The sequence below is a fragment of the Heterocephalus glaber genome, unplaced genomic scaffold (assembly GCF_053883595.1).
Source record: "Heterocephalus glaber isolate CG9 unplaced genomic scaffold, H.glaber_assembly_v1.0 deba00000347, whole genome shotgun sequence".
NCBI lineage: Eukaryota > Metazoa > Chordata > Mammalia > Rodentia > Bathyergidae > Heterocephalus > Heterocephalus glaber.
Window position 1 is genome coordinate 14,182,310 of NW_028258143.1, and position 12,561 is coordinate 14,194,870.

At 36.7% G+C, this 12,561-nt stretch overlaps 1 protein-coding gene across 18 annotated transcripts in view; it reads left to right on the forward strand.

The window, feature by feature from the left end:
• Nckap5 (NCK associated protein 5) overlaps positions 1-12,561 on the forward strand; it is a 915,317-nt gene that overhangs the window by 530,840 nt on the left and 371,916 nt on the right. The window lies entirely within an intron of this gene.

Sequence of the window (12,561 nt, forward strand, 5' to 3'; positions counted from 1 at the left end):
GAGTAGGAAAAATATATTTAGAGAAAGAAAGCTTCTAAGAGAGACAGAAGGGGGACCGGAAAGTGGGTTTCCCACTCACCCCACTTTTCAAAGATGTTTTATACAGCAAACCCATGTGGTGAGGCAGTTCAAAGTAGGACAAAACTATAAGACCCAGTGGAAATTTACAAGGTGGGCATGAGGTGGGACAAAACCGTGACAAACCAATAAGACTACAAGTACAGTCACCCAGGTAATATTGATTAAATGGGGATCTAATGGGGAAACAAGTCACATAGCAAGCGTGCAAGGAACTGAGCAAGGATTTTCAGTGGAAAAGGGTGGGTCAGGGATCTTTCTTGGAAGATCTTTTTCCCTCACCCAGGTGATTGATACCTATTTAGAATATCAATCACTACTATTCATCCTGCATGGGTGTGGTAGTTTCTCTCCTTTTACAATTCTGGCCTTCAGTGACTATGTCTTGATTGACCTCCATGTTGACTCCTTGACTGACCTCCATGTTGACTCCTTGACTGTCCTCCAAGTTGGCTCTTCCTGGGCTGGCCCTATCTAACTGCCTACAAGATATCTAATTAACTTACCTATCCACAATAGAAGGATGTGTTCTTTTAACTTGCTCTACCCTTTACTCTCTGCTTCCTCACTGCCATGGGTGAGCAGCTTTCATCTACCATGCCCTTCTGCCATGGTGTGCCTGCCTTAGAGCCTGCCAAGCATAGGCTGAATTCCTCAAAACCTTGAGAGAAATTAAACCTCTTCAAGTTCTGGGTGTCAGGTATTATGTCTTAGTACTGACAAAGTTGGCTCATACAGAAAATTGACACCAGGAGTGGAGTTGTTGATGTGACTATACCTGACCATGTGATTTAGAAGCTTTTTGAACTGCTTTATAGGAGGAATTTGGAAGGGTTTGGACATGTGGGCTACAGACACCCACCCTAGAATGTTGTAAGCCAACCTTAATCAGTGATTCTTGTTAAACCTCAGAAAACCAGATTCCTGATGGGAATGCAGACAGTAATAGGCATGCTCATGAGGTTTCAGATAGTAATGAGGACTGTATTGGAAATTGGACTAGAGGCTATGTGAATTTTATTCTGGCAAAGAATTTGTCAGCATTTTTGTCCATGTCCTAAGACTGTGTGAGGTTGAATGTCAAGTAGGGGACTATTTGTTCTGGCAAAGGAAATTTCAAGGCAGCCTAAAATTCAGGCTGTGGGATGGGCATTGGTGGCTGATTTTAGTCAGATCTACAGTGAAAATATGGAGCAAAAAGCAGAGCTCAGTCATTTGAAAAATTTCCAGCTTGGCCAGTAAGGAAGCACCTGGAAAGTTGGGGATGTGACCAGCTTAGTTTCTGAGAAGATTAGCGTTAAAAAGAAGGCAAGTTCTCTGCATCAGGACAATAGGAAAAATGAATGATATCTCAGAAAATTGTCAGATCCTGTCCTTGGCAGGGTCAAATTTGTAAAAGGGTAAACTGCTTTGAAAGACTTTGCTTTCAGATGAATGCCCCAAAGGGCTCTGGTCATTCAGGGCCACTAAGGAAATATTTCACCAATTTCAACCACCCAGGCAATCAGAGGCTACTGGAACCATGGTCCAAGGTCAGGCTCCTGCTTAAGCTGGTAGTTCCCCCCACCATACTGTATCATTAGATATTCTCTGTGACCACTAAGTTCATTACCATCACACAAACAATTCTAACTCTGTGATTTTATGGGAAAATTCTCAGAGATCAAATTTCTTATTTTCTTTCCTGAAATCTAATCTATACCGGAGAACATGTACATCAGAAAACAGTGTTTTTGTGCAGGAAGGTGGTTTGGTTAACAGCTTCTGCAAGTACCTGTTTGCATTGACAGATTTGAATGTAACTAATTGGATTTTGTTGATTTGAGCAGCCAGTCTTACCAGGTCTCGAGTGGTACTTTTTAAAGGCATTACCTATATAAACGGAAAAACAATTTGTTAACTGTTACTTTTTTTCTAGATGTCTCCCCAAAGCCTCATGTGGTCATAGGTGGCTTTTTCAGAGGTGGCTGAATCTAGAATGTGTGCTCCTGGGATTAAGGGTGTGTGATTACTAAACCAGTGCACTGATTGGTTTGGCACTGCCCTAATCCTGGTAGTCTGGATAAGATAAAGGGGGCAGAGAGACTGTTAAGTTTCCCTTGCTGCTTTTTCTTTCACTGCCATGAACTGTTGCCCCTTTGCCTTGTGCCACCCTGCCTTGGAGCCAGGCGATTATGGACTGAAACCTCTATAAACTATGAGTTAAATAAAACTTGCCACTTTTAACTTTGGGTGTCAGGTATTTTGTCTCAGCAACGAGAAAAGTAACTAAGACATTAATATTTTTTTTTGTCAGATGTTTTTCCATAATTGATTATAGCTTATTTGGAACAGGAAAACAAATAGAAGTGGACAGTCACATTTTCCTGGCATTATCTCACATTTTTTCCATTTTCTGTCCCTTTAGCACAATTTTATGTGCCCTGGAGCTATTGTTAGTTTGCAACTTTAGGTTGGGCAAGTTACATTCATTCCATGATCTTAAGAAATTCATTGTAATAGCAATTTATTAGACGGTATAATAAATACATGGTAAATGCTGGCTGATTTCAGCCTTATTAGTAGCAGGTCATAATACCTTGGTATCATTTGCATTTCTAGGTATGGCCTTTTTTGGGCATCTAGACTTGAGGATTTTTTTTCAATTTATATTTTGTGTTAGTACACGTTTGCACTACATGATGATTACATTCATCATGGGAAGTGGCACATGTATGTAACATATCTTAATTCTCTTTATTGCATTTCCCCTCTCCATCTCTTGGTCACCTTCCCCTTTGCAAAAGGTCTATCTCTCTATTTTCCATTATCCATCTTTTAGTTTGCTCTTATATTTATCTCATATTTTGTGTTTCTCACATGCAGTATTTAAGCTTGTGTGTCTGATTTACTTCACTTAACATTATGGTTTCAGGGTGTATCCATTTTTCTACAGATCATTCAAGTTTATCCTCTTTATGGCAGAATAGTACCCCATTGTGTGTAAATACCACATTTTCTTTTTCCATTCATCTGTTGATAGACATGTAGGCTGCTTCTAAAATTAAGCTATTATTAATTGTGTTACTATAAACATGAGTATGCATGTATCATTGTACTATGATGTCTTTAGCTCTTTCAGAAAGATACCTAGAAAGGTAGTATTGAGTGACCTGTAAAAGCTGGGTGGATTACTATCCAATGACACTATATTTCTTCCCCAATAAACCTCTCCCTTCTCCTAAACTGTTAAGATAATGGCTAATATTACATTAAGATAATTGGCTAATATCTGGGTTTCAATTCTGGCTCTACCAAATTTTAACTGGTCTAAGACAAGCTACTTAACCTCTGGGACCTGTGTATAATCTACAAATGGTGACAACAATGCCCATTTCAGAAAATTATGCCAAAAAATGCCACAATTCATGTGATGTACTTAGGGCATAGTGTGACATAAAGCCCCTGTGAATATTATTGCTCGAGTTAATACTACAATATTTAATAATGCTATAAGATAGGAATGTGATTCATTTATATCCTGACCTGGGCTTCCTAAAATACAACTGAGAATTTAAAATGAAATGTTAAATACTTTGTGGTGTTAGTACAATTCCTTCCATATCCACATACTAAGTTGCTGGTACTTTATTTGGACAACACTTTGGCTCCTCACTCCATATCATTTCAATTTTACCTTGTTTTACATTGGTAACCAACTCTAAGTTCATAGAAATACACTGAGATGAATATTCTATGGGTATATTTAACTGTAATGGGGAAGTATGTTAACAATGGCTGGTGTTATGATAAGAAAAGAGAAAAGGGATAAGAAATTAAGTTATATTTTCAGCAATGAAGTTTTAGAATATTTGTTCTAAATAGTCACCAAAAATTAAGATATGTTCTGATCACATCTTAAAATTTAAAAGAATATGTACCATTTTAGGGATCTAATTACTAAACAAATTTTTCATTAGCTTGATTGAACACATCATTAATTATCTGAAGATATTCACTTATTTGAAATAGAAGAATAAAAATATTAATAATAATTTCTATTATTAACTTTTTATGCCCATGAGAAAGTATATTATAAGGTGTGTTAAATAATTCCCTCTAGAGATTATAGACTGATTGCAGTAAATGTAATGTGCAGGTAGAGATGCAAAGTAATGCTATGAATACAGTGTTATGTAAAAAAATACAAAACTGAAGAAATTGAATAGCTGGATAATTGAGCAAATAATTTCTAAATGAATTATTATCATATATAAATTGTACTTCAGCATATTATATTTATTTTTTTAAAAAGCCATATGAATAAGAAAGAAATATTAATAAAACAAATTAGCATATATAATAAAATGTTTTTGAAATAATGAATTAGGGAATTTAGGTAATTATTTGAATTACTCTCTACTTTCTATTTCTCTTTTATTTTACTTTCCTTTTTTTTTTAGGTACCAGAGATCGAACTCGGGTCATTGCGCTTGCGCAGCAGGTGGCGAAACCACTGAGCTAAATCCCTGGCCCCATTTTTCATTTATTTATGTATATATTTTGAGTTTCTCATATAAGAGAAACCATGCCATAGTTAAACATGTATTTCTGAATTTTTACACTTAACATTATGTCCTCATATTGCATCCATTTGCCTAGAATGCCTCTAGTTTATCTTTCTTTATGTCAGAGTAGTACTCCATTGTGTATAAATACCACCTTTTCTTTATCCATTCATCTGTTGATGGACATATACACTGTTTCATGTTCTAGCTGTTACAAATTGTGCTACTATAAACATGAGTATACATATACCCCTGTAATATGATGACCTTAACTCTTTTTGAACAATACCTAAAAGAGGAATAGCTGGGTCAAGTGGAATGCTATTGGTAGTTTCTTGAGAAAGCTTTGCACTGATTTTCATAGTGGTTGTACTAGTCTTTTACATTACTAGTTTCTCTTAGCTCATTGAAAAGAAAGTTTTATGTTATTATTGTTTTTCATAAGGGAGAGTCTTTTTATTGTTTATAACTTATACTCTTAGTAGAGTTCTGACCATTCTTTGTTATCAAATTTTGTTTTATTTTTTCACAAAGGTAAGGCGTGCTTTTTAAATAATTTCTTTCTTAATATCTACTTGTATTACCTTAAAATATTTGAGAAAATATAGGATATCTTTACCTTATACCTGAATAAATTCTATTATGCCAAAATGTGAAAGAGAAAACTAAAATATTATAGTAAAATATAAATATTGACTTATTATTAAAGTGGAGTAAGCTGTTCCTTTGTTGACAAAGACAGCAAATAGATTTTATAGACTTTATTCTTTTCAAAATTTAGATGTTAATACACAAAAAAGCCATACAGTTTAAAATAAAGCAAATTAAGAGAAGAAGTGTTTCTTCTTCAAATTACAAAAAGTTTCAAAACAGAAAGAATATAAGAAATATAATTCAGCCTTTTTAAAAAGGAATCCCTGAACAATTAGCCTTGAAGCACTTTGGATAATGGACATTGGAGCCAAATTTCCTGAAGTTATATTCCAGCACCATCCCTTATAGGCTGCAACCTTGAGCTTGTCACTTTACCTGTCTCTCTCAGGTACTTCGTCAAATTATGAAGGGGTTGGGAGGGGAGCAATAATAGCCTCCCTGAAATTAGTATCTTAAAATTATGTGTTAATATGTGCAAAACACAATATGGCCTGGGGAAAAATGCTAATTAATTGTTGTTGTTAAGTGTCATTTAGCTATAATCCTTTAGGATAGGAGCTGAGCTAAATGAAAAAGAGGTATAAGGGTGTCTGTCATGTGAATTGGTGGTGTCACAGGCTGTCATGGTGTGTGTGAACTGACTTGTTCCTGGAGAACCATTGGGCCTGATAGATTTCATGTCACAGTCATTTCATGGGTCACGAGCTCCAGGGAGAAGTGGGCAGAAGAAAGTATCATTAATAGAAAGGATAACTGTTCTCCCTGTTGCAGAATGTTTTGTGCTCCCAAATGCATTTAGTCTCATGGAAGTGAGTCTATTGTGTATATAAACAGCATATTTACAGCACTATGAAAAGGTACATTGGAGCAAACAGCCAGGTTAGCCAAAGTGGGTAGGACTGAAGAAGCATCTAGCCATGAATCACATGAGATGCTAAAGTGCACACTCATGTGCAACCATATCTAAAAAACATTGTGAAAGGGGAAGTGTCTTTCAGTGAGTATAATGCACTGCATTGGTTAGATCTTTGTCTATAGAAAGATCAGGATCAAAACAGTGAGCTAGAATTTGGAAGGAATTTGGCTTCAGCACCAAGGACAGTGCCAAGGAAGTTTCTGTAGTGCAAACTGAGCTCTTTGGCTTGGAGTCCTTGGGCCTTGCAATGAAATCTAATAAATCAATCTTAAATGAAGAATGCATCCCTTTTTTTCCTCACAAGAAGTTTTCATAGTTTATTCAGGATACCAGCAAAACACTGTTTAGTTAGAGCCAACTTTCTGAATTCTTGAACTTTTTCATTTTGACTCTTTTCTTGAATGCTTATTTTTTTTAACTTGCTGACAGAGTCCACCATGACCATTGACTGTGTTTAAAAAAAAACCAAAAAAAAAACCCTAGAATAGAAGTAGTGGCTATGATTGGAGATGGCCATGTTAATAATATATGTCCTTGGAGATAAAGATTGAATTTAAGTCTAGTGTTCCTCCATTGGAAGTATTCCTAGTAGGTTGTGCTAGAAATCTTCTGTTCCTGTTAATACCAAACTAAAATTACTCAGAAGTTCTGAATTCACTCCTCTAGGTCTTGTCTTTCTCTGGGTCTGCTTCTTGTTAACATTAAGTGGAGTGTTGATATCATAATTAGCTAAATGTCAGGCTGTCCTCTGAAACTCCCTTCCATCCATAGCACCCCACAGTGTCTTTTGACAATTTATCACACCTTTCAGAAACACTTAAACCACTCAGAAATTAGTAATAATACCTTTTTTCACCAGAACCTACACCTTTTCTTTTCATTGTAGAGCTGAGTTTCATTGAATGACATGATCTTAGTTTTCTAGTACTGGACGCATGCATCATAGAAGTTGTATTAGTCAGCTTTTCATTGCTGGGACAAAATTCCTAACATACACAATTTAAAGGAGAAAAGACTTATTTTGGCTCATAATTTTAGAGATGTCAAGGTATGATCTGCAGACTCCAAGACACAATGTACTGATCCATTGATGAAGTTTCTACTCTCACAACCTAGTCACCTTCTAAAAGACCCAACTCTGAACACACAAAACTTTAGGGGACATTTTAGATGTAAACCATAACAGAAGCCATGATTTCCTCAAACAAAAACAATCCCCCTCAAAATTTGCATTGGAATCTGTGAGAGTTAGTGTTAATTGCCAACTTGATTGGGGATTAGTAAAGCACACTTGTATGTATATCTGGGTGGATCATGGAGGTGTGTCCTTGGGGACTATATCTGGTCCATTTTCTTTTCCTGTTTGGTGCTGTTGCACTGATCTGCTTTCCAGCCATCATGAACTTAGTAGCTTTGCTGCATCACACCTTTCCATTATGATATTTCTGCCTTGGACCCATCTGACTGTAGACCAAATACTCTGAAACTCTGAGTCAAATAAACTATTTCTGTATTTAAATTGTGGAAGTTGGGTATTTAATCCTAGCAAAGGAAAGGTGACTAATATAAAAATTGTTACTGGAAAAGTGGGGTTATTGTTGTGACTCTACCAGACCATGTAGTTCAAAAGCCTCCTTTGGAACTGGTTTGTCAGAGACATTTGGAAAAATTTGCACTGAAGCAAAATTTTGCTACTGAAGCCCTAGAATTCTGGAATCAGAGATTGATGAGTGATTTTGAGATGAGCTCCGAATACCAGAACACTGATGAGATTGTGGAGAGTAAAGGCCAGGCTTGGGAGGTTTGAGTTGGGAACAAGGATTCCATTTGCAGTTTATCCAGAGGCCATGTGTGTGGCACTCTGGAAAAATAATTGTCTACCTTTTTCCTGTTGTTATAGTTTAGCTCCAAACTCTGTGTTCACAGGTGTAATTTTTCAAGGGTGATTTAATAATAGGGGTACTGTGTTAGTTACTCTTCTCTCACTGAGACAAAAGAGCCAACACCCAGAGATAAAGGGGAAAAGGTTTATTTGGCTTACAGTTCCTAAAGCTTTCAGTCCATAATCAGCAGACTCCAAGGCAGGGTGGCAGATTGGCAGCAGAACACAGCAAAAGCAGCAAGGAACCTTAACAGTGTCTTTTTGCTCCTTTTATCTTATTCAGACTACTGGGATTAGGGCACTGCCAAACCAATCACTCACGTGTAGTGGTTTAATAATCACACACCCTTAATCTTACCATCCCACATTCTAGATTTAGCCACCTTTTAAAAAGACTGCATGAGGCTTTGGGGGACATCTTAGGCCCAAGCCACAACAGACACTATAATCATCAGTGGACTAATCCATTACAGAGTTTTTGGCTGATTGTGTTGTTAGTAGGTGGACCTTTGTCAAAACAGAGTCAGTGGGGGCTAGAAGGATATATTCTTATTTCCAGCTTCACTTCTCCCCTCTCTTACTGTCCTTCCTGGCTTCCATGGAGTGAACAGATTACTTCCACTGTGCCCTTCCACCATGCTATTTCTGCCTTGGGGCCAGACAACCATGGACTCAATTTATTAAAACCATGAGCCAAATTAACTTTTCCTCCTTTAAATTACCAGTGTCAGATATTTTGTCCCAGCAACAGGAAATTGACTAATACACCCATGTCCTAGGACTTTGAAGGAGACTGAGATTAAGCATAGGGGACTTGTTGAGCCAGGTAGAAGACATTTCAAGTGTATGGAGCCTTTGGAGGACTTTCTTGATCTGAGCCAAAATGACCTGGAAGTCTATGCAGTGTGGCCCTGAAAGTGGATGTTTGAAGCTGTGGGAGTAAAGACAAGGTGCAGAGGAGAAAACCAAGGAATTTGGAAATGCCAGGAACATAGAAGGTTTATCAAAAAATAGAGCCTGCAAAAGGAGGTACTGTGTGGACAGCAACCACAAGACCATAGGGGTAGGGCTGCCCAAACCATTTGGAACTCACACCCCACCACCATGTTCCCTGAATGCTGGGTGTGGAGGTATGAGATTTAGGGTTTGCTCCATAGGTTTCAGTCTTGCTTGGATCCTGTTCTTTTCTATCTCCCCTTTGTCCTTTTTAGAATGGAATTTTTACACTGTACCAATGTATATCAGGATTATGTAATCTCCTTTTTGATTTTTCAGTATTTTAAAACTAAGAGTTTGTCTTGAGTCTCAGAAGAGACTTTTATTTGGACTTTAGAGACTTTCGGGGACTATTGAGTTTTTTATTAAATGTAAGATAGGCAGAATTATTAACTTGCTATTTTGTTTATTTAGAGATTAAGTATGATTTAAGGAGACAAGTATGATTCAAGTTGACAAGGGGTAGCATGTGATGGTTAAGCTTCATTGTCAGCTTGATTGGGCTGGGAGAAATCATTAGTAAACCACACTTCACTGTCTGTCTGGGTGAGTCATGAAGGCGTGAATTGCTCCTTCCTCTCTGGTACTGTTCACCTGTTCCACTTTTTTGCCACCATGAACTGAGCAGCTTTGTTTTGCCACACCCTTCCCCCATGATATTTTTGCTTTGGAGCCAGCTGACCATGGGCTGAATCCTCTGAAACCATGAGCCAAATAAACTCTGTCCTCATTTAATTTGTGAGTTTTGAGTATTTGGTCTCAGCAGCAGGAAAGCTGACTACTATGAAAGCTTCCCCCATTAAGAAAAGCAAATAAATAAGGATGATATTCTAGTCGATCAATAGTTGTACATTGTAGATATCAGGCAGCATTTAATTACAAATAGAGGCTATGTTAGTCACTTTTTCATTTCTTGGATGAAATATCTGATAGTTACAACTTAAAGGAGGTGAGGTTTATTTTGGCTCACATTTATCAGAGAATTCAGTCCATGGTTGTCTGGCTACAAGGCAGAAACATTATGGTAGAAGGCCATGATGCAGGAAAGCTGCTCACCTTGTGCCAGCCAGGAAACTGAGAAAAGAGTTGGGGACAAGGATACACCCTTCTTGGTCATGCCATCTGTGACCTACTCCTTTTGATTAGGCCACACCTCCAAACATGAGACCTTTGGGAGACATTGTAGATCCAAAGAATAACATAGGCAAAAGAAATCATTCTCACCAATATTGGAAAAATTTTTGGATAGTTGCCTCTGTTAAAATCTTCTCATACGTCTACCTCAAAAGACAGTAGGAGGAGTAAGTTGGAGAAAATGGTAATGAGGATGGTAAAGTGAAAGGAAGAAACTCATTTTCTTTGTCCCTTTCTTTAGGGTGATAATTGGACTAATTTCACCAGGTATTATCATCCTTGGAAAAACACCTAAAATCATACTCAGAAACATTAGACAAGTATGAGACTTGGTTATCTTTTCAAATCCATCGTCATATTTTCTGAGGTCACTTAGTCAAATGCATTATCACTCCCGGAAGATGTGCGCTGACTCTCTTGGTGATGTGTGTGGAGCTGGGTACACATCCTAAATAGCTGTACAACGGAGAAGGAATGAGTTGCAGAATCCAAGGAAACCTGTCCTAAGATGTTCTCTCATAAATTAACAAAACCAATTTTCATGTAAAGTTGATACATAAGAGGAGAAGATTGAGAAAACAGCATTTTCTTATGAGTGGGAGAAAGCCACTCAGTTTTGCTTCTCTATTTCCAAATAGCATATAATGATAGAATGATTATGTAGTAAATCATGTTAATTACTTTCTTCCACAGCTGTTGTTTTCAATATGGGGAAATTATAATTGTTGAAAATAAGTGTATAACTTTTTTCCACATTTACTACACTAAATACAAATAAATGAGGTTTGCAGTATCTTTAAAAATGTTTTGTTTATCCTTACTGAAAGATAAGTTAATTCTAAATTTTCAGAATTAAATACAATGCCATAGTTTACTTTTACTTATTAAGGTCTATTACTTTATTGCATAATGACTGCTATATTTCCGTACAATTATGTGAGGTGTGAGTATAAATGTCCTTTGAATTTCTTCTATTTTGATACCTTGTGAAGATTTTATGGTTGTGTTATCCTTACCTACTAAAATGTGTCTGTATTTGTGTGTCATTTGTTACTATGTGATTTGTTTTAAATAGCGAGTGAAGATATTCATTAATTCCTCTTTTTGTGAAATAATTTCAAATGGCTTTAGAATTTTCTGAGGAAAAACTTGTATTATATCCACAAAATTATTCCAAAAAGCTACAAGGAACAAGAAATTTTTGGGAGCCCATAGATATTTATGCCCTATTATTAGGTATCATTCACGTACTTATATAGTTTACATTCATTGCAGTGAGAAATTAGGACCCCAAATATTAATATTATTGAATGTATAAAAAATAACCAGACCTCAGTATAAACACTACATGTGTGTGTGGGGGTTCTTGTTGATTATAAATAAGATAATTTGCAACCACACTTTCTTAAAGGAGAAAGATCAGGGAGTAGGATGAAGAAATGTAAATATGTTATAGTTGTATGATTACATGTTTATATATTTAGAAATACATGAGAAAAGTATGCACAGGTCTAGGAAAGAGTATGACAAAGAAGAGGTAAAAGTCAATAGGAACTGAACAGTTTGAATGCAGGCATGAGTAGAAGACAGGCATGTTTTCATACTTGGCATTTATGCCAGTCTTAGAGATACCAGTTTATTTGACATAGTGCATGATTCAAAGTATCTGACATTCCTTAGCCAACATTTCCTACTTCTCTATTACAAAATACTGGGTACTCTGAATATAGTTAATTCATGGGCCTCATTCTTTTTCTCCTATACCTAGATTAAACAGGTTTCTCCATTTAGTACACATTTCACATTCACAGAAGGCTTTGGGGAGAGAGGGTAGGTAATAGGACTTACAGTTGCCCCTCTGAGCCAAAGGCACTTAATGTTAAAAGATAAAGCACAGTAGAGTCACCCCACAGACATTCCTGTATGTTCAGAGCATTGAAATTTAGTATACCATCACTGGCCCCTGTGGGATTCATCATAACAGTGTAAAAGACACTGATTTCCTTGGAAAAACAAAGTGCAATATGAATATAAAGGACTCATCCCCCACACCCTTTTCTGAAAAAGAATACATAAGAGAACTTTTACTTTACATGATTAGTATCACGCTAGCTTCACACATGAAAAAAAATAGCTAAAAAATAATCTGTGATAAATTCTCACTATGCAATCACAATAGAATCTGATATCACTCATAGAATCTGTAAGTTAGAAACAGCCTCAAAGATGACGCTGTCCATCTCCTCATTTGATAAATAGGAAACTATCAAAAGCAGATTGGTTTCCCATTCCTCTTTCAAAGGTTCACAAAAGGAAAACATGACATTGGTCTCCAAAGATGCCCCACACAATGA